Below are 20900 nucleotides of genomic sequence, written 5' to 3'. Positions count from 1 at the left end.
GAAAGAAAGAAAGATTGTTTGTTCATGCAAATGGTTAATAACTGTCTGCATTATTGACCTGTATAACAAACAAACAAATAAACAAACAGACAAACAAACAAATAATCAAACAAATACATAAACAAACAAACAAACAAACAAATGAATAAACAAATTAATGGTTATTTAAATGAATGAATAAATAAATAAATTATTATTATTATTATTTTTTTTTTATTTTTTTTTTATTAAAGTCAATGACATGATTATGGTTCACTGTTGGAAACCTGCTGCCAGTATTTTACATCACGAGAAAAAAAAATTACAGTATTGTTAATAAAATTTATGAACACAATAAATTCATCTATCTTTGTTTAAAAATAATAAAATAATAACATAATATAATAACATAATCACAATAACATACAGTTTTTGAAGTTATCATAAAACAGAGTAGATATTATATCAGGTCTGTAGGGGATGGGGGGTGCTTCGAAAGACTCACCCCTCACCGACAAAGGTCCAAAATTGGTCACCTATATGAGCTCATTTATTCCATGTTTGACTTCTGTGCTATCATAAATTTTGAAACTTCTGACTTAGGAAAGTAAAATGTACTGGCCATGTTGTAATTTGCATATAGGCTTCAGTTTTTAATTTAAAACAAGTTTTAACAGATCCTTAAAAAATAATTTAATGATAAATGGTAATAAAATTATATTTAAAAATATGTATTCTTTCATATTTATTTTCTATGTTTTTATTTACAATGCTAATCTCAACATTATTTATAAAACTGTAATATAAAAATTACAATTTAAACGCACATTTGTAAATAAACACCTAAAATAGTAAAATAGCATATTTGCCAAATTTGTAGGAAATATTATGATACATCAAGCAAATCCAGAAATAAAGTTCTTAAAATGTCACTAAAATGCAGTATTTAAATCTCATAATTAAATAGAAAATGAGGCAAATAACAAAAGGTCCAAAACTATTTTAATAAGCTGGCTACAGGTCTGTTTACGAAAACAAAATTATATAATATATACTACGTTACAGACGATGTTAGAGCAGTTCCCAGTTTTCACAAGTGCAGCTAGATACAACAAAGTTCAGATGGGAGAACGAGATTAAAATTAATGTTATAGATTCTTTTAAAGTACCTCATCGCTTTAAAGCTGAATTTCTGTGTGATAACTTTGTTGCTTTTTATTTCTATACTATTTTCTTTGATTGAGACGAGTGTTTTTCATTCCCCAGCGGGGGCTCAGCTTTCATCCGCCTGTTTTGATTGGAGGAGGATTTTAGAGGCCGATTTAACAGTTGCGTTGGCCGCTCGCTTCAGATGGGACCGCACGACAGGACAGATGAGAAACTGCTTCCATCTGGAAAGGCAGGGATAGAAGGAGGGTTGACTCGACACAGTCACCGGCGGTAAGACACACAATCGCGCGCGCACACATCCAGCTTGCGTTACAACGCACCGGGCATCATCATTCCCGCTGCTGGAGAAGCGGAGCGAACGTGCGCGCAAAAGCAGCAGCTGCACCTGACTGATCGTGGACATACCTCAGTTTTATATCACCAGTCTCCATTTAACAGTTGCCTTCGCTTCTTACTTAAACGAGGAATAGAGAAAAAATAATTTCAGTGGGCTTTTTCTATTTCCTTCAATTTTCGGAGAGGACTTTGGCAAGGAGCACCGTGCGTCTGGAGTCCTAATACACTGACTGCTCTTGTTGGATGTTGATTGTTGGTCAGAGAGAAGAAGTGGCTGCCTTTTAGCCGCCTTGGGACCATCACTGGACAGCCGGTGTCGTGTCTGAAAGTGACCAAAGGTAGGAAGTGATGATGCTGTTTACGACTCAAATGCGCATTATATATGAAGGATGAAATGCAAAGAGCTGTCTTCAGATGAATGAAAGGACAGGTCAGCCGTTCTCACCTAAGCTTTTATCCATTTCTCAGCAGACAGCTCATTTGCAGTGGATGCACACCTATTGGGAGGTACGCAATTTTTTAGTCTGTGGTAAATTTGAGCGCTATTCGGTTGGCATTAAGAGGAGCGATTTGCTTTCGTGGACAGTTTGCTGGACCGTTGAGCTCTTGCTCATGGCTCAGTGAGTAGCTCAACTTTTAGTTTGGAGCTGCTCTCTTCACGATTATGAGCACGACGTTGTGGAGATGCAATGAGTCTGAGGAAAAAAATGTCATTAAATATTTTTTGTAGTGCATATCGCAGTGAAGAAATACGATCATTTATTTATTTAATTTTTTTATGGCGTTTTTAGTTTCCCTACTGAATTATGTGGCTTGTTTTTTTTTTTTTTTTTTTTTTTTACAATATTTTAGTCGATTATTGAGATTGTTGGGCACAACTTTGCATTCAGCTGCAATAAACTGTAGCCTAAAATCCATAATAACGATTCCATCTGGTGCACTGTGCAGGCATTGGGTCTCTTGTTTGTTTACATATGTCTTAATATATTAACGCGATTTTTAAAGTACCATTTTACCACAAGTAATGGAGCTTTTTCTTCCATCACGAGTTTTGGAGTGAATAGGGGAATGCGCGTCGCCTGTCGCTGAAGTGTATCCACAAACGCTTCAGCATTCACGGTGGGGAATGGAGGAGTCGTGCGGGTGGTGAGAGAGCACAACCCCGGGCATAAAAACAGTCATATACCCCCCACTGCGAGATTCACACCGTGAATCATTACACAAACCCTTTATGAACAATATCAGCTCCGTGTTTCCTCTGTAGGATTTGAAGAACTAGTCAAGACAGAGAGTGATTTAGTAATGAGATGATGAGTGTGTTTGGGTTAAACTGTTGACGTTGGACATTTTGTGGCTTCTACAAAATGATCTTAAATGAATTCATATTTTGCTAAGCATTGCGAATTTGACAATAATTGTACTTAGTATGTGCTGTTTATCAGACTTTATGATCATTGATGACTTTGACTTTGTGGCAGTTTTCAGATATAGGCCTAGCAACAACTATTAATCAATTTATAAATTAAGTGTTCCTTATCTCAACAACCATATGCTAATGCATAAAAAAAGTTTAATAAATAAATATACAAGCTAATAATAAAAATAATAATAATAATAATAAAAATAATAATAATAATAATAATAAGAGAACAGTGTACCATCGCATGCGTTCAATAGAGGGTGCTGTTGTTCTTTTCAGCCCTGGCCCAGTTTGCTTACCACAGTTTTGTCTCCGAGGGCCACTCAAAAAGATTGAGCGCCACCGTCTGTGTTGCTCATGCTCCCCAGGGATGCAGAATTCAATCTAGCAGAGGCTCTGGCTAATGCTGTGGCACTTTGTCAGGATTAACATCTTTCTAGTCAGTGGCTTCTGTTACCTTTGGTGTCACATTACCACCTTGGAGTTGTGTGCAGGGAGAAAAAATGAAGCCCCGGTATCTTGCTCTCGCATTGTGTTGGGTGCCGCGCTGCTCCAGTCCCACACCACTGTGGGTCGATAGAGGAAGAGACTCAGTCATTTTCAACAAATAAAAGCATTTGTTATGGTGACTGGTGAAGCTTTTCAGGGAGCCTTTTTTTCAGCACCAGCCACATCTAAACAAGGCAGCATGATGTCTGTGCTGAGTTTAATGTTCAACTAAAGGAAAAGAACAGATTGTGTAAGGTCATCTGATTGGTCCATATTATGCGAGGGAGCATTTCAGTTCAGGTTTCATTAAAGCAAGTGTTTGGAATGCAAAATTAAGTTGTGATCATACAAACATAGCTTTGATTTTGTTGGAATATAGCTAAATTAATCATCAAAACTGGATATATTCAGTCACGTAAATCCATGAAAAAATGTCTTTCTAAATTCTGCTGGCAGCCACCTCGGTATTATGGTCTCATTGAGATGGTTTCTACTCAGGCGCAGAATAATGATGATTATACCGGTACTTGGACAGGGCCAAGTTGTTCGTGCCAACTGTTTCCAGTGCAGGAATTTTATGCCATCTGTTAGTGACCTTGCAACACATTAATAACATTTTCCAACTGGTGGCGCTAAATGAGAACCCTAGACTATTCTAGTGATTAGATTGGGAATCCCTCATGCAGATTGATAAAAGTGCTTCATTTGATTTGTCTTTTAACATTTAGTCATTTGGCAGATGCTTTTTGTGAGTTTTTTGATAGTTGTGGACTCATAAGGGACACATCTTCCACTGTAAAGTGGCTTTTTCAGAGAGTTATGAAGAGAGTGCAATTAAAATATGGCAACAGGAGGATAAATTGGATGCATTCGTTTTTAAAAATTGCCCTCAAAGAATTATTAATAGAGTATTTGACACAGAGCAGAATTATAGCTTCATTTATACAAAGCAGCCTTCATGCTGAACGTGGTTGTACTAATCACTGCGTGGGTGCGTGGAATACATCCATTCACCCTTATGAGGAGCAATTAGCAAAGCATAAAATCATACACCCTTTTATATGCTAACTTTTAGAGCAGGGGGTGATTCTCTTTTATTCCTTCTTGTAATGCCACGCTTTACAAGGCGGTGCAGTGACAAACACCACTCATCTTTCCAAATCTCAGGAAAGATGTCTAATGAATGATAGCTACCTGAGAGGATCATAGAGATATATGAGGATGAACTGATATGCGTAAGATGATCAACCACAATGTGTCAGTTGCAGTTTGGTGTTTGATGGGATTTGGCATTATATGTGATCTCACGTTAAATATTGGTCAGTTAAAAGTGATGCTCTGCAAAATGAATTGGACTATGAATGAAAACACTGGAATATTTTGTGAATTTGCCTGTCAAGAGTATGGCATGCTGGTTTTTACTAGGCTTCGCTGTTAATATTCCTTATTTGCTCTGTATGGCCTGGAGTGTGACAGGCCAAGTAGATTTATGTCAAAGTAGTTTGGAAATCCTTTTTTTTCCTGATGTCAGGACCACTCTTTGATCTAGCACTATATCATCATACTCCTTAAAAAACTTTAGCCTTTGAAGACCATGATGTAACTTATCCTTTTTTGACGGTTGTACTCTGTATTCTTTTATGAATGACTTTACATAGATAATGTACACCACATATTTGCAAATGATTCAACTGCATTGGTGCAGTCCAGCTAGCTTTTTTTGGGTGAAATTTTGTAGAAAAAAGGAATTATATATATTTTTTTATTGTTTCTGTTGTCTCTTTTACTTTTCATTAAATATTTGCATTGCGTAATGTGACATATTACACTCAAAAAACCTTTTTTTTCTTGTTCATACTACTTATTTATAATAAGCTGAAATAACAGTTCTTGAGATTTCATTGGGACAACATATTTTTTTATGTTTAATCCACATGAATTTGTTAAAATTATTAAAAGTTAATTGATTTATGTTGGAAAAACATGAATGAGTTATGTGGAACCCTGTAGTTTTTACAGTGTAACCAAACTTCTCTGAGTGTGAAATGCCTTGCATACTAATGATCCATTTTTTGCAGAAGTAGATTAAGCTGATAGAAATGCAAAGGTCTAATAGTCTAAAACTTCCTGTGAGCAGAGATGGGTTGAAACTGAACACAGAATATTTGCAGTTGAGAAGTCTAATGCTTTTAATGTTGTGCAGAGAATTTATAGAAAAAGAGGAAGTATGTATGGGTGCGACTGAATGAGGACTGGAGAATGATTGACAAGTGACAAATTCCACTTAACTCCACCTGTTTATATCAGTTGTGGATAAATGCTGGAGTCAGGAAATTTAAATTGTTACACACCTCCTGATTGCATTGAGTATACCTGAATTCTGTTTATCGAATCATTCATTTGTATATAATAAATTACTAACATTTTTAAAATTGAAGAAACCCACTCCCGACCTTTTTTTATTGAATTTGAATTATATTGGATTCATTAAATATTACAACACTTTATTAAATGAATTATTTTAAATACAAAGAGATAATTTCTTCATAAATTTGTCTATTGCATTTAGAACTGGTATTACCTGTCAGGTATGAATATTCATATATAGTCATAATTAGCTCTGTTTTTGTTATACAACCAAGTTTTATATAAGAAATTCTATGTATATGTATATATCCTTTCTTTTTACATTCTTTTGCATTTTTCCGCTAAAATTAATCCAATAGCTGTGTTTTCATAGAGCTGACCTTTAGAAAGAAAGCACTGCTCATAAGTGATATGGCTAAGGTGTATGGCCAGTAATGGGCCTGATTCTTCTCTCAGGCTTGCTCAGCCGCAAAACAGCAGATAGCATTATGCTGAACCCATTTCCACACAGCACAATTAGACATGAGACATGTAACCTTTTCTTTTATAATATATCCTGTGACAGAAGTGCTTCAGTACTTCCTCCCTCTCTCTCTCGCTCTCTTTTTTTAATCCTCTCAATTTGAATTCCAGACGTAATACCACTGATAATACAGATGTGATGGGTCAGATATACCGGAAGCACAGGAATCTCATATTCCCCACGTACCTCACACATGGATGAAAACATGAATATGGTTTCTATGCATTAGTTGTTCCTGTCGCTCCATGAATTCCTGTAAGGAAACAAGCACGTTATTTGTGAGCCCAGATACCATCCATCTGGTTAGTGTTGCTATGCACAGGTTTGCAACTCTTCCTTTTGGAGTGGGAAAGGGGTGGGAGGATGAACTGATCTGCAATGACACGCTCCATTACTCTTTCTTTGCATCTGCAATAAAGCTAATTGTTGGGTTCCCTCTGTTTAAGCCCAGCGTAGTCACAATGCACACTAATATTCGAGGCAGTGAAGAAAACGAGCGCGGGATGCGTTCCTCGCAGACCAATCAGAAAGAGCACACTGGCACAAATGGATCACAAATACCCCCTCCTGCTCCTTCTGAAAGTGAACTAACATCTTTTAATTTACAGATCACCCATAGCCCGCAATCAGAGCGTTAAGTGCTCTGGGTTCATTATCTGGTGGCATATGGTGATGCATTTGCATAATACACTAATACTAACTCCAACTCTCTCTCTCTCTTTTCTCCTTCACTGTGCTATTGGCAATGCACAATTTGATGCAATTAAACTTTTCCCTGCTATGTATACTCATTGTTCTTTTGTCTAATTAAGTCTCGGAATGTAATGAAATGATAGCGAACACACCTTGACGCTCAAGAATCTGATCGTTGCAATTTCGCTCAACATGTAATAGGGTTGTCACAGAAATTCTGTTTTTAAATATGCATTTGTCGCCTCACTATCCCAGAACAATTGGAAAAGAACATAGAATGTCACTCATGATGACAATGGCTAATACCTGGTATTTGTATCCGGAGCTACTTGTCTCTTATGCTTTGCAATCGCTACCCTATCACACTAGTTTTGGTAGCACCGTTCAAGTGGCTTATTGTTTCCTACTTAATGGTAATGAATATGGCTGCAGATTGTTGATACGCAGAAACAAAAAATAGTGAAAGGAAATCTCTTAAAATTAGCTCACTTTAAGACATGAGGCATGAAATTGGATTTTAAGTTTGCTGTAGAGAGGGAAAGAGAGAGAGGGAAAGTGCATTGCTGTTCTCACAGTTCAATGCATCTCTTATTGCTCGCTGTCCTTTTGGTCTGTTGTATTTCCTTAGAGCTGCTGCCTCACCTATTCTCAATATTTAATGTGGTGGAGGGTCTTTTGGGCTTGTAATGAAGTGGAGGTCAAGAGCTTCCTCCAGCTTCTTTCCTTCAAACCGGCCCTGTAAATGTCAGACGAGCTGTGTGAGAAAAGAGACTGAACTTTCCCCCGTCTATCTCAGTCAGTCATCTCTTATTTCTCTTCATCACTGCCCACTCTTTTGCTCCCTCTATCTCCGCCAGAATTCATCTCAGAGCCTTGGCCTCTACTCATCCATAGCCTGAGCTTTTTCCATGTTATATTACCACCTCATCAGCCTTTTTTCTGTCACTCAACCCCTCCTCCTGTTGCTTTTTTTTTTTCTTCTTATCTGATGAAAGACACCGAAAATCTTTCAAAACAAAATGAATCTGACACGTGTGATGTGTATGGTTTTGGATGGCCGCACAGGATGTTTTTCTTTCAGCAGAGCTTTTTGTTTGCTTTGTAATTCTTTTTGTTCCTTTCTTGGCCTCAAAGGACATGGTCATTTCTTTTGGCAGATATGAAGAGAGACGTAACTCATCACCTCCTGGACTTAGCGCTTGGGTTTTGTGAGATCCTGGCCATTTTGGTGGCCTCGCTTAAATATTCATCCCTTTAATCCCTAAGCTGACACAATGGTGTGTGAAGAATCAGGCTATGTTCCATCCCACTGACCATCTGATGGGCAGCCTTCTCTAAAGACCTGGCCACAATGCTAGCGTTTGGCTGGTTCACTCAGAGAAAACAAGGGGGTCCAAATCTAGCAGCACTGGGGCTTTGTCAACAGTGAATAACAAGCAGGCCAATTACAACTCAGTTACCAAAAGAGCACGGGGGAAAGGCTGCAACTCCCAAATGGTGAAAGAAAACTAGGTTTATGGAGCAGATGATGTGGAAGATAAAAGAATTTGTTGAATAACCTGGTGGGCCAACATTTCAGATGAGAGATACGGATAAAGGCTTCCAATTTTTGTGTTTATACGTAATAAGTAGAATAAATTGAGCTTGCACTGTCGGGACTTTAACAAGTACGCCACTGATAACCTTCTGCGGTCCTTGGCATTCGTAGCCATGTATCCGTGATCTCCAAGGTCTCATATTAACTTTTGGATGGCAATCTGTCTCGAATGAATTATGCTGCAAAAATAATCCCACGGGTTTGTAATCAGTAATTTTGTTTACTTTAAGCCAATCGCAGAGCTCCAGATTCAGGCTGTGATGCGGCCTTTTCTCTGCCAGCATCTGAGGTCTTGAAAAGATATGTAAATGATATTATTCTCTCTATTATACCTCTTGGTTTTTCAGGGAATTATAATAGGACAAGATGGATGATTGATTACATGCATTTATCTAAATTTAACTATCTGAAGAGCTCGTTTCCTCCAAGGGAAATTGCAACTAAATCAATAAGGATGGATAATTATTATTATTATTTATTATTTTAATAGAAGAAAGAAAGAAAGAAAGAAAGAAAGAAAGAAAGAAAGAAAATATGTATGAATTCAAATGGATTGGAACATCTGGTGCTCTGTACAGTATAATGCATAATCTCTGATATGCTAATCAAATTTTTAAGGCTTATAAAGGGAAAAGCGCTCAATAGTAGTGGGACAGTCTCAGCGCATGTTCCCGGATGCTGATTTTTTCTCCTTTCCTTTTCACATTTTTAAAGAGAAAGGCATACAGTCGGTCCATCTTACTAAACGTTATTTGTGTCATTTTCTTTTTTAACCCTGAGATCAACAAAAATAGCATGGAACGAGTGAATAATTAGGGGCCAAGCACCGTAGGTGCGTAGGCACCTATTGCTTTCGTTAGTGTTCTTATTATTATTATTATTATTATTATTATTCTTCTTCTTCTTCCGTTTCTTCCGCCGGATTTGAATGGCAGCCCATATAGGCGTATGCGGGAAAGTTGTATAATTTGGCACAATGATAGAGGCCCGTATTAACATTAATCAGGCCAATTATGAAGTCTCAAAATCAAACTCTCTAGCGCCACCACTTGTCCAAACTTTCACGTATGTTTATCATCATAACTTTTGAACCGATGGGCTACAATCAAAATTCTTTTTTCCCCTGATTCCTTGGCTCAGTCTGATTCAAACCCACCCTATGACGTCATTTTCCGTCATGACTTTTTTCGCGCTATTTTAAATTTTTCGAAAAACCTATTTGATCGAACTCGTCCTAGGCCGTGTCTCCGATTTTCACCAAAATTGAATCACATGATCTACAGACCATGCCAACCAAAAGTTATGGAATTCAAGTTGATTAGACCAACCGTTTTTGTTTAACTTACGAACTAATTTAACGTAGAACTTGCGAAAATGGACTTGAGGCGATATCTTCCTAACGCATTCACCGATTCACACCAAACTTGGTGTGTGTTATGACAACTAGGGTCTAAGGTTAATTGCGGAGTTTCGGCGCACTGCCCCCTAGTGGTCTGGAGATACTAAAAACTTGCTTTTTGGCTTATAACATCTCAACCTTTCGTCCGAAACTCATGAAACTGGTCTCATTACATCCGGCAGAGCATGCCGAGTCGAATGATGTCTGATTTTCACAGGTCAGCCATTTTGGGCGTCGCCCATTTCGATTTTTGGCCAAAAATGCTATATTTTACCAACACATTCACATATCATTACAAAATATGGTATACATCTTCAACCCCATGCCCTGAAAGTACTCAAAAACGTCTGGAGCAGCGCCACCTTATGGCCAATAGTGCTTGGCCCCTTAATTGCTGCTTGCAGCTATATTTATTAGGGGCCAAGCACCGTAGGTGCGTAGGCACCTATTGCTTTCGTTAGTGTTCTTATTATTATTATTATTATTCTTCTTCCGTTTCTTCCGCCGGATTTGAATGGCAGCCCATATAGGCGTATGCGGGAAAGTTGTATAATTTGGCACAATGATAGAGGACAGTATTAACATTAATCAGACCAAACATGAAGTCTCAAAATCAAACTCTCTAGCGCCACCACTTGTCCAAACTTTCACATACGTTTATCATCATAACTTTTGAACCGAATGGGCTACAATCAAATTTCTTTTTTTCTCTGATTCCTTGGCTCAGTCCGATTCAAATGCACCCTATGACGTCATTTTCCGTCATGAATTTTTTCACGCTATTTTAAATTTTTCGAAAAACCTATTTGATCGAACTCGTCCTAGGCCATTTCTCCGATTTTCACCAAAATTGAATCACATGATCTACAGACTATGCCAACCAAAAGTTATGGAATTCAAGTTGATTTGACCAACCGTTTTCGTTTAAATTGCGATCAAATTTAACGAAGGACTTGCGAAAATGGACTTGAGACGATATCTCCGTAACGCATTCACCGATTCACACCAAACTTGGTGTGTGTTATGACAACTAGGGTCTGAGGTTACAGGCAGAGTTTCGGCGCACTGCCCCCTAGTGGTCCGGAGATATAAAAAACTTGCTTTTTGGCTTATAACATCTCAACCTTTCGTCCGAAACTTATAAAACTGGTCTCATTACATCCGGCAGAGCATGTCGAGTCAAATGATGTCTGATTTTCATAGGTCAGCCATTTTGGGCGTCGCCCATTTTGATTTTAGGCCAAAAATGCTATATTTTACCAACATATTCACATATTATTACAAAACATGGTATGCATCTGGCACAATGATAGAGGCCAGTATTAACATTAATCAGGCCAATTATGAAGTCTCAAAATCAAACTCTCTAGCGCCACCACTTGTCCAAACTTTCACGTATGTTTATCATCATAACTTTTGAACCGAACGGGCTACAATCAAAATTCTTTTTTCCTCTGATTCCTTGGCTCAGTCCGATTCAAACGCACCCTATGACGTCATTTTCCGTCATGAATTTTTTCGCGCTATTTTAAATTTTTCGAAAAACCTATTTGATCGAACTCGTCCTACGCCGTGTCTCCGATTTTCACCAAAATTGAATCACATGATCTACAGACCATGCCAACCAAAAGTTATGGAATTCAAGTTGATTAGACCAACCGTTTTCGTTTAACTTGCGAACTAATTTAACAAAGAACTTGCGAAAATGGACTTGAGGCGATATCTCTGTAACGCATTCACCGATTCACACCAAACTTGGTGTGTGTTATGACAACTAGGGTCTAAGGTTAATTGCGAAGTTTTGGCGCACTGCCCCCTAGTGGTCCGGAGATACAAAATACTTGCTTTTTGGCTTATAACGTCTCAACCTTTCGTCCAAAACTCATGAAACTGGTCTCATTACATCCGGCAGAGCATGCCGAGTCGAATGATGTCTGATTTTCACAGATCAGCCATTTTGGGCGTCGCCCATTTCGATTTTTGGCCAAAAATGCTATATTTTACCAACACATTCACATATCATTACAAAACATGGTATGCATCTTCAACCCCATGCCCTGAAAGTACTCAAAAACGTCTGGAGCAGCGCCACCTTATGGCCAATAGTGCTTGGCCCCTTAATTGCTGCTTGCAGCTATATTTTATTTAGTTCTGCTTCTAGTGGCTGGGTTAATGGGAAGCGGTTTGGTCACAAAGGCATAGATTTGTAAATGAGGCAAATAAACCTTTGGGTAGACAAGGAGCGTTTTGTTTGACACAGGAATTCTGTTGTTGGCTGTTTTGGTTGTCAAGTACTCTGGGAAGGCAGGATGTGTACTGGGCCTACAATGGGCCTTTCAGCTAAGCATCTCAGATGCACGGCGATGCTGTCCCGCCTCCTTTCACAGTGCCCTAATCTCTTTATCAGGCAGCCACAATGGCGGATTCAGTCTCAGGCTTGCCGGCAAGATCTTAGAGACCAGCAGGCAGACGCTTCTTACTGACCAGCGTCTAACCTCAACCAGCTTCAAAGCACAAAGTTTTAACAAGTGGTCAAAGTTTATAGACATGTTTATAAAAAGATTTCCAAAGATATATTGATTTATTTGATTTAATTAAAGCATAGAAATGTGCTTCTGCAGCGGTTACATTTTAACTTGTTTAGGTCTATTTTGAAATTAATATAAATACATACTAAATTTATGAAAACAACTGGTTTCTGGTATTTTAAAAGTAAATTTTCTTTGAGTAAATTTTATACAATGTATCCTTTATCCCTTTAACTTTCCCACCAAGAAGAAAAAAAAAATATATTGCTATTTCTTAACTCCTAATGTCACTATTTAACGCACTTAATGCATAACACACTCAACATCACATCCCATTATTTCTAAAATATCAACCTCTACCAAATGGTTGATATGTTGGTTTATGGAAAAAGTACAGGGATTAATACATATTCTAGAAAAAAATCTGAAAATATGAAGTGTAAGACCAGCTTTAAAAAAAAAAAAAAAAAAAAAAAAAAAATATATATATATATATATATATATATATATATATATATATATATATATATATATATATATATATATATATATAAACACATTTTTGAATACTGAATCATCTTTATTTTTTTTTAACTGTGCCATAAAATATTTCTGTTTTTCTTTTAACATGTTTTCTTTTTTTCTTTTTTTTCTTTACAATAAAACCAAAATCAAACCAATGTGTAGTAGTGCAACAGGAGGGCCGGTGTCCTGCATAGTTTAGCTCCAACTTGCTTCAACACACCTGCCAGGAAGTTTCTAGCATACCTAGCAAGAGCTTTATTATCTGGTTCAGGTGTTTTTGATTAGGGTAGGAGCTAAACTCTTTAGGATACCCAGCCCTCCTGGACCAAATTTGGACACCCCTGATTTAGATCTTTCTTTATGACTTTTATTATTTGAAAAACTTTGCCATGAATTTGATATTTATACAACTAATGTGTTTATACCAAGAATTTGATTGGCATTTGTTTGGGTAACACTTCATCTGTTTATTTCTGGTTAATTTAGTTACAAATATCAGTTATCGATGAGCAATATGTTTGTTGTTCTAAAATGATTTAGCGATGTTCATTACTCACATGATTTGGTGATGTTTATTCGCATTACACTGAACTAAACTAAACTGAACTTTGACAATTGAACTAAAGCAGTTTTAAATGACTAGAACTTCATCTATGTTTAGCTGCTTTGACACAATCTATATTGTAATAATTGCTAAAGTAATAAAGAAATTGAATTTACTGAACTCCATTAAATGACATCAAGTATTAGATACAGTATAGCTAGGCTCACATGGAATCTGCGCGCAGAAATCAACCGATTATTGCAGATTTTTAGCCCATCATTGAGTCTATATTTACATGTCTAAATGTGTATATATTTATGTTTATCCAGTTTTTTAATTAATTTAGCTAAAATTATTGGTGATTTAATTATAGTATTATTAAATGTATAATAACAATTAAATTATTAAATATTAAATGTTCATATGATTCATTTACAATACAGTTTGTAAAGTAATATGTCCTGTCTTTTAGTAGAGATATTATATGAGAGACTTACTTTGTTTACCAATTAAGTGGATATAATTGGATTTGCATTGTAAACACTAATTAAATGTTAAAAATTTATGTTTTTTTAAATTTCATATGTTAAGTTTTTAGTTACGACACTCCCAAAATGATCCTGCATAAATGCAGAAATACAAAAAATGTCTGCAGATTCTGTCTTGCCCTAGATATAGTTGATAAAACAGAAACAAAAAGATTTTTAATAATGCATTAGTAAATGCTGGAATTAACATTAACTAAAAATAATACATGCCTCACAATTCCATGTATTCATTTGGTTGGTTGTTAGTTTGCAATGACTGATATTGAAATAATGCTAACAAATTAAATCATGCTGTAAAGTTTTACTATTAATAGCATTATTTCTGTGAAAACTGTGTAAATATATAGTAAATATTTTAGATGATAAATATTGTAGGGGTGGCGCAGTGGGTAGCACGTTCGCTTCACAGCAGGAAGGTCGCTGGTTCGAGCCTCGGCTCAGTTGGCGTTTCTGTGTGGAGTTTGTATGTTCTCCCTGCTTTCCCGTGGGTTACCTCCTGGTGCTCCGGTTTCCCCCACAGTCCAAAGACATGCGGTACAGGTGAATTGAGTAGGCTAAACTGTCCGTAGTGTATGAGTGTGTGTGTGTGAATGAGTGTATGTGAATGTTTCCCAGAGATGGGTTGCGCTGGAAGGGCATCCGCTGTGTAAAAACTTGCTGGATAAGTTGGCGGTTCATTCCGCTGTGGCGACCCCAGATTAATAAAGGGACTAGGCCGACAAGAAAATAAAGAAAATGAAATGATAAATACTGTAATAAAAACAATAGATGGAAAGAAATGCATGAAAAACTGGAGTGTTTGTCTCTCCATCTATTCGGACATTTTAGTTTAGTGCTTGTCAATGTAAGTTTGCTTCAGTAAACTCATTCACACCCCTATATCCAGCAGCCTCAGCAATCTGCAGCGTTGCAGTGCTACCTCTAAAGCACAGATATTGTCATACCAGTTTCAGGCCTGTTTGTCTTTAAAGCAACAGCTCTCCGTTGCCGTATAACCTCTCTGTATTAGTCCTCACTCACACATTGTGCATTAGGAAAACACATTAAGGTGTTTTAGGTGTGCCTGGATCACTGCAATGCCTAAATCGCAGTTAATTTCACACCTCTGTAAATTCCGTTATGTCAGGAAGGCTCTTTTTAGACCTCTTTCTGTCACGGACAAGCTCTGTAGTAAATAGTTCGGGACCTCAGGGACTCATCCAGCCTGAGGTTTTAATTGTTATAATTTAACGTAGGGGTGTCCGCATCCTGTTGACCCCAGTTTGCCGGGCTTTGTAGGTTACAGTAAGGCAGAAAATATTTCCAGCTGCCTGACATTGTGGGTGGCCCATGGGTGGACAGTCCTTAAAGAAAAGCCTCTGCTTCCCTTTCTAATTAGGCTGTTAAACATTAGCACTACAACTGTTGGAGGAGAAGAGATGTAATGGCCTTTTCAGTGAGAACGGTAAAGGGCTGTGCACTGCTTGTCACTTCCACAAGGACACAGGGCTCGTGAAGGCCAGCAAGGCGTTCATTAACATGACAGTTAGCCTGGCGTCGTAAAACCAAACCGGCTTGTAATGGAGGAGCCCGGCCCCTGCTGAGCAACCCGGACAGTGTGCTGTACAGGGGGCCCTAAGACCACCCTCCATACAAATCAGCCCACCACTCACAAGAAGAGCAAACACGCTGTACTTCCTTCAACTGTCATGTAAAACCCATTCACCTTCCGTGTGCTCCTCTTACCCCAGAGCAAACCATCTTTTCTTTGATGCCCACTCGCGTGATTGTTGACCTGACAGATGTCTGTTTGAATGGCTCAGGAAGGAGTGTATGGAAGTGATAAAGCACTGACTGAGCTGCCTACAGAGTGTAAAAACCATTGCTTATGAATTGCATCATTCTTTCCTTCACGTTATGCGACTTGGTACATACCGTGCATATATGTACTGAAGTAATTTGACTCTGAGTTACTTCATTTCATGCGCTCTTTCTCAAATCTCGGCTAAAAAATTCAGACGGCAAATAGTTTGTTTTGCTTTCAGTGTTTATTAGAGACAATTCAGGCTGGCTGAGTGTGATTTTTCAAAGTAAGATGCAATTCTGGATTAACATCTACTGTACATTGATCCTGGAACACCATTGCTGTTTTTGAAAATGTAATCCATACCTAATCCCTGCCCCTAAACCCAACCCTAATTGTAAATTATTCCTCAAATCAGAGGAGATTAATAGTTGCAGAAGCACATACCGTAAGCCTAACCTTAACATAAACTGTAAACTTATCCCTTAAATCTAAATGGCTGATTGAAATGTTGTTCCAGGATCAACGTAATGTCGATGTTTATCCAGGAACATGTCCTTCTTTGTGAAATCACGCAGAGTAAGCCAATGTGCATTGTTTCTCAGAAGTGTCTTAATGCAGAATAGAGGCATGTGCGTCACTACTTGCACACTAATAGAGGATTTCAAAAGCCCTGCTTCGAAATGGGAGATTTTAAATGGCGTGAAAGCTGCCATTTCTATAACTTCTTAACTCTTGCGGTGTTTCTCTGCTTTTGAGGGCTATATTTGGGGCACAGTGTACTGTCAGTGGAAGTGGGGGATGGAAGAGAAGGCAGTAACTCTTGGTTGCAGACGTCTGGCATGATTTTAAGGTCAAGTCAAGCATTATGTTTGCAGCATTTTCCACATTGTGTGGGCTTTCAAAGCAGCTTGACTGGAAAAAAAAAGGGTTGTAGCTGGAATTAAGATCAGTCTGAAATGATCAGAAGCGGTGATGTGTAAATGATGAACGATGTCCGAAACATTGTGTGATCCGATCACTCTGTTCAGAGGTGCATGTGACCACATGCTATTTGTAATGTAAATGCTAATCTGTCCTGATGCGAGCAGATGGTAAAACACTAAAAGAAGGGTTTTAAATGCTGCCATGTTTATCATGTATCTTAAAATGTCTTATTTTTAGGATGTGCTTAATTCTCTTGTTTATTATTGATCATTTTTATTTGTTCTCTTGGTAAGTGCTTGTAGAAGTACACTTTAATGATGCAATAATAATGATAATAATAATAATAATAATACCAAATTATATATATATATATATATATATATATATATATATATATATATATATATATATATATATATATATATATATATATATATACTTATTTATTTTTTTATTTATTTTTCTAGTAATTGCTGGTCTTTTTATCTTTCCATTCATCAACTACTATGAAATGAGTTAACATTATGCATTTAACATGAGTTAACATTAACTTTTTTTTTTTTTTCTGGAGTTGTAAATCCTTATATTAGAATGATTTCTAAATGTTCATGTGACAACAGAACAAGTAATCAAAAAGGAATAATTTGCATCAGAAATATGTTTTAAAATATATAAAAAAAAAATCACAATTACACAATAATAATTTTACTGCATTTCCTAACCAAATATATTTTGCCTTACTGAGCTTAAGAAGTCTTCCCCTTTTCAAAATATCATCAATGAGCTTTTTTCCGGTCTATTGTGGGAAATGGACATCACTTTCTTGCTTTTTCATCATACATCATTGTGTCCACAGCTTTATAGAAGAATGGGCTGAGGCAATACTCAAACAAGCAGTTTTTTTTTATTCTTATGGTTCATTTGAATAAATGAATCACTTATCAAAAAACTGATTAATTTCAACTTTAGTCACTTCGTATTTTAGTAAAATATTTAGTTATAGGTGCATTTGTGTCATTAAGGTGTAAATTGTAATATTAGAATGTTTTCTGAATGATCCCAGCTGGCACACAACATCATAAAACGTTTTAATATTAGGTTGGATTAAGGTCATGACGTCAAGTGACCAAAATTCAATGTCCAGCCAGCATCTAAGGATGTTATTTTTGTCGTCCAACAATGACATAAAATTACGTTAATATTTGGTTGATTATAAGTTGTCTTGGAAAGTGACCCAAATCCAACATCTGATAGATGTCACAGTGATAACGTTTACACAACATCTACGAGTAACATGATTAGACAATGATATTTGGTTGATTTTAGGTTGGACATTGAACATGAGCCTGACGTTTGGGTTCTGACGTAAACCCGATCTTTATTTCCAAACAAAATCCAACATCTCCATGACATTGGGGTACACTGTCAATATGGCATCCTGTGCCTGCAAGGCGTGACAAGAGAATAAGTAATCAAAAAGGAATAAACTGCATTAGAAATATGTTTTAAAGTATAAAACAATCACAGTTTCACAATAATACTTTTACTGCTTTGCTTAATCAAATAAATTCACCCTTACTGAGTTTAAGAAATCTTGCTATCATATACAGATAGTGCAGCATACTCTCAAAAGCAAGTGTTTGTCATGCAAGCGATTGCAATTTAAAGTTAAGTTCATAATTAAAAGTACAATCTATCTGTCTCAGCCTACTGTTTGTAACCGGGTCACCCAAACCTCAAAAACATAATTGTAATTACCCCCATTTCATTTTATTTGATTTTTTTTTTCCCCCATATGCAGTGTGCACAGCATAGCCACCCTCTTCCCATTGAGCACCTTTATAAAGAATATCTAAATGCAGGTGGTGAAGAAGGCAGGCAGATGCTACCATTTATCACAACCCTCTGTATGCAAGCAAAGCAAATCCTTAGGCTAAGAACAGAGAAAGAGGAACAAAAAAAAGAGATTTCCATGCCCGTTGAGGCCACGCTGACAGAAATAGTTGCCTCTGAGATTAAATCAAATTCACAATGAACACATCTGATACTAACACAAAGCTCAGCGAGAGATTCGTTATTAACACTGTTATTCATGCCGCCATTCAGTTATTCCACCTCCCGTCCGGCCTGAACAGAAAACATTATTGCGTGGATGGAGGGAGTCCGGTGGGTCATTATGGGTCAGTGCAGGTGTCCCTGGAAATCCTGTTGAGTGGCTATTCACACTGAGGTGGTAAAACCCAGTCGGACCATTTTCCCCCTCAGTCTCTGTCGTCTGTATGCAGCAAACACAGTCGCTCAGTCCCTCCGTTGGAGGTGGCTTTTCAATTACTGAGTGAGGCTGCGGGGGAAAGGCGCTTGACAAAAGCCATGACATAAACCATTTATAGTGCGGCTCCATCATGGCCCCAATGCCAAACCAGGCTGGACGGTTCATTTAAAAAAGAAATTAATCACACATGGTTTCAGGCACACAATAACAGATTATGACTGGCTAGTGGCACCTCGGTGAGTCCAGGGATAAAAATTTTAAAAAGACACTTAAATCTGTGGAGAAATGCATGAGATTAGCACACCCCCAAATCATTTATAAAGCAAAGAAAAAAGAAGAACAGATGTATGATTTAAGCTTATTTCAGAGTTGATTGTGAACACATACTTCATCAGAATGAGGGAGAAAGGGGATAAAACTGCACAAATGCATATTCAGTGACACTACACAAGCTAAGTAATGTGACAGTCCCTTAGCTCTTTTCAAAACACTATCAATGAGCTTTTTTTCCAGTTTAGTGTGGGAAATGGACATCACTTTCTTGCTTTTTCATCATATCTCATTGTGTCCACAGCTTTATAGAAGAATGGGCTGAGGCAATACTCAAACAAGCTCTGTCCTTTATTTTTTATGGTTCATTTAAACGGATCACTTACCCCCCAAAAAAAAAAACTGATTTATTTTATCTTCAGTCTTTGCTTATTTAAATAAAATATTTTTAGTTATAGATGTATTTCTGTCGGTTTTTGAATAGTTATATTAAAATAATGTAATATATAGTAAATAAACATATTTGTTTACTGTTTATTTTAGATCATTGCTGTCGCTATAATGGAATAGTTATAAGTATTAATATAAAGAACATTCAATTATTTTCCTTTGACTTGGCCTCTTGGTCTCCGTAGCCGGCAGCTAGCTCTCTGTAACTCTTACATGGTTGCCCACTGAAGCTAAGCAGGGCTGTGCCCGGTCAGTATCTGGATGGGAGACCTCTTGGGAAAGCTTGGTTGCTGCTGGAAGTGGTGTTAGTGAGGCTAGCAGGGGGTGCTCAACCTGCTGTCTGTGTGGGTCCTAATGCCCCAGTATATTAATGATCTTTCGGATGATCTGTTAAACAGGGGATGTTAAAAATTCCAGAATGTCCTTCAAAAAAGTGTTTAACCCCAGCATCCTGGCCAAATTAGCCCACTGGTCCATCATGGTCTCCTCCCCAGCTCCATATCATAATTGGCTTCATCACTCTGTCTCCTCTCCACCAATCAGCTGTGTGGTGTGCAGTCTGGCACAATATGGCTGCCATCACGTTATCTCTGTGGATGCTGCACACTGGTGGTGGATGAGGAGATTCCTTCCAAAAAAATGTGTAAAGTGCTTTGAGTGTCCAGGAATTCACTAATAAATGTAAGGAATTATTATTATTATTATTTCAGAGGTTGCCACATCGAATAAACCACCAACTATTCCGGCACATGTTTTACGCCGTGGATGCCCTTCCATCTGCAATCCAGTACTGGGAAACACCCATTCACATTCACACTCATAAACTATGGACAATTAAGCTTATTTAATTTACCTATAGCGCATGTGTTTGAACTGTAGGGGAAATGTGTATATATTATAGATGTCTTTGTCTGGTTTCCAACATCCTTATTTTGTGTTCAACTACTAAATGAAACCCATTTGGCACAAGTGGATAAACGATGACTGTTCCTTTAAACACTAACACATCCTTTTTTTTAAGTTTTATCTTGTTTAAAAACACATAACATTTATTCTTCTAATATAGTCTGACACACATGT

General features: G+C 37.4%; 1 protein-coding gene across 4 annotated transcripts in view; it reads left to right on the top strand.

The window, feature by feature from the left end:
- The window catches only part of cdh11 (cadherin 11, type 2, OB-cadherin (osteoblast)), a 97870-nt gene that overhangs the window by 15575 nt on the left and 61395 nt on the right, over positions 1-20900 (top strand). The window contains exons 1-2 of one of the 4 annotated variants that reach the window (XM_073906165.1): positions 1329-1823; positions 1954-1992. The exons of 1 other annotated variant lie outside the window; for it this stretch is intronic. The gene's annotated coding sequence lies outside the window, so the exon portion shown is untranslated. Of the gene's footprint in view, positions 1-1328; positions 1824-1953; positions 1993-20900 lie in introns of those variants that run through there. 2 more of the 4 variants (XM_073906164.1, XM_005166446.6) reach the window with 2 other exon arrangements.

This window comes from Danio rerio, chromosome 7 (genome assembly GCF_049306965.1).
Source record: "Danio rerio strain Tuebingen ecotype United States chromosome 7, GRCz12tu, whole genome shotgun sequence".
NCBI classification, from domain to species: domain Eukaryota; kingdom Metazoa; phylum Chordata; class Actinopteri; order Cypriniformes; family Danionidae; genus Danio; species Danio rerio.
The sequence above is the reverse complement of the archived record's forward strand: the minus strand, read 5'-3'. Positions and strand labels throughout refer to the sequence as shown.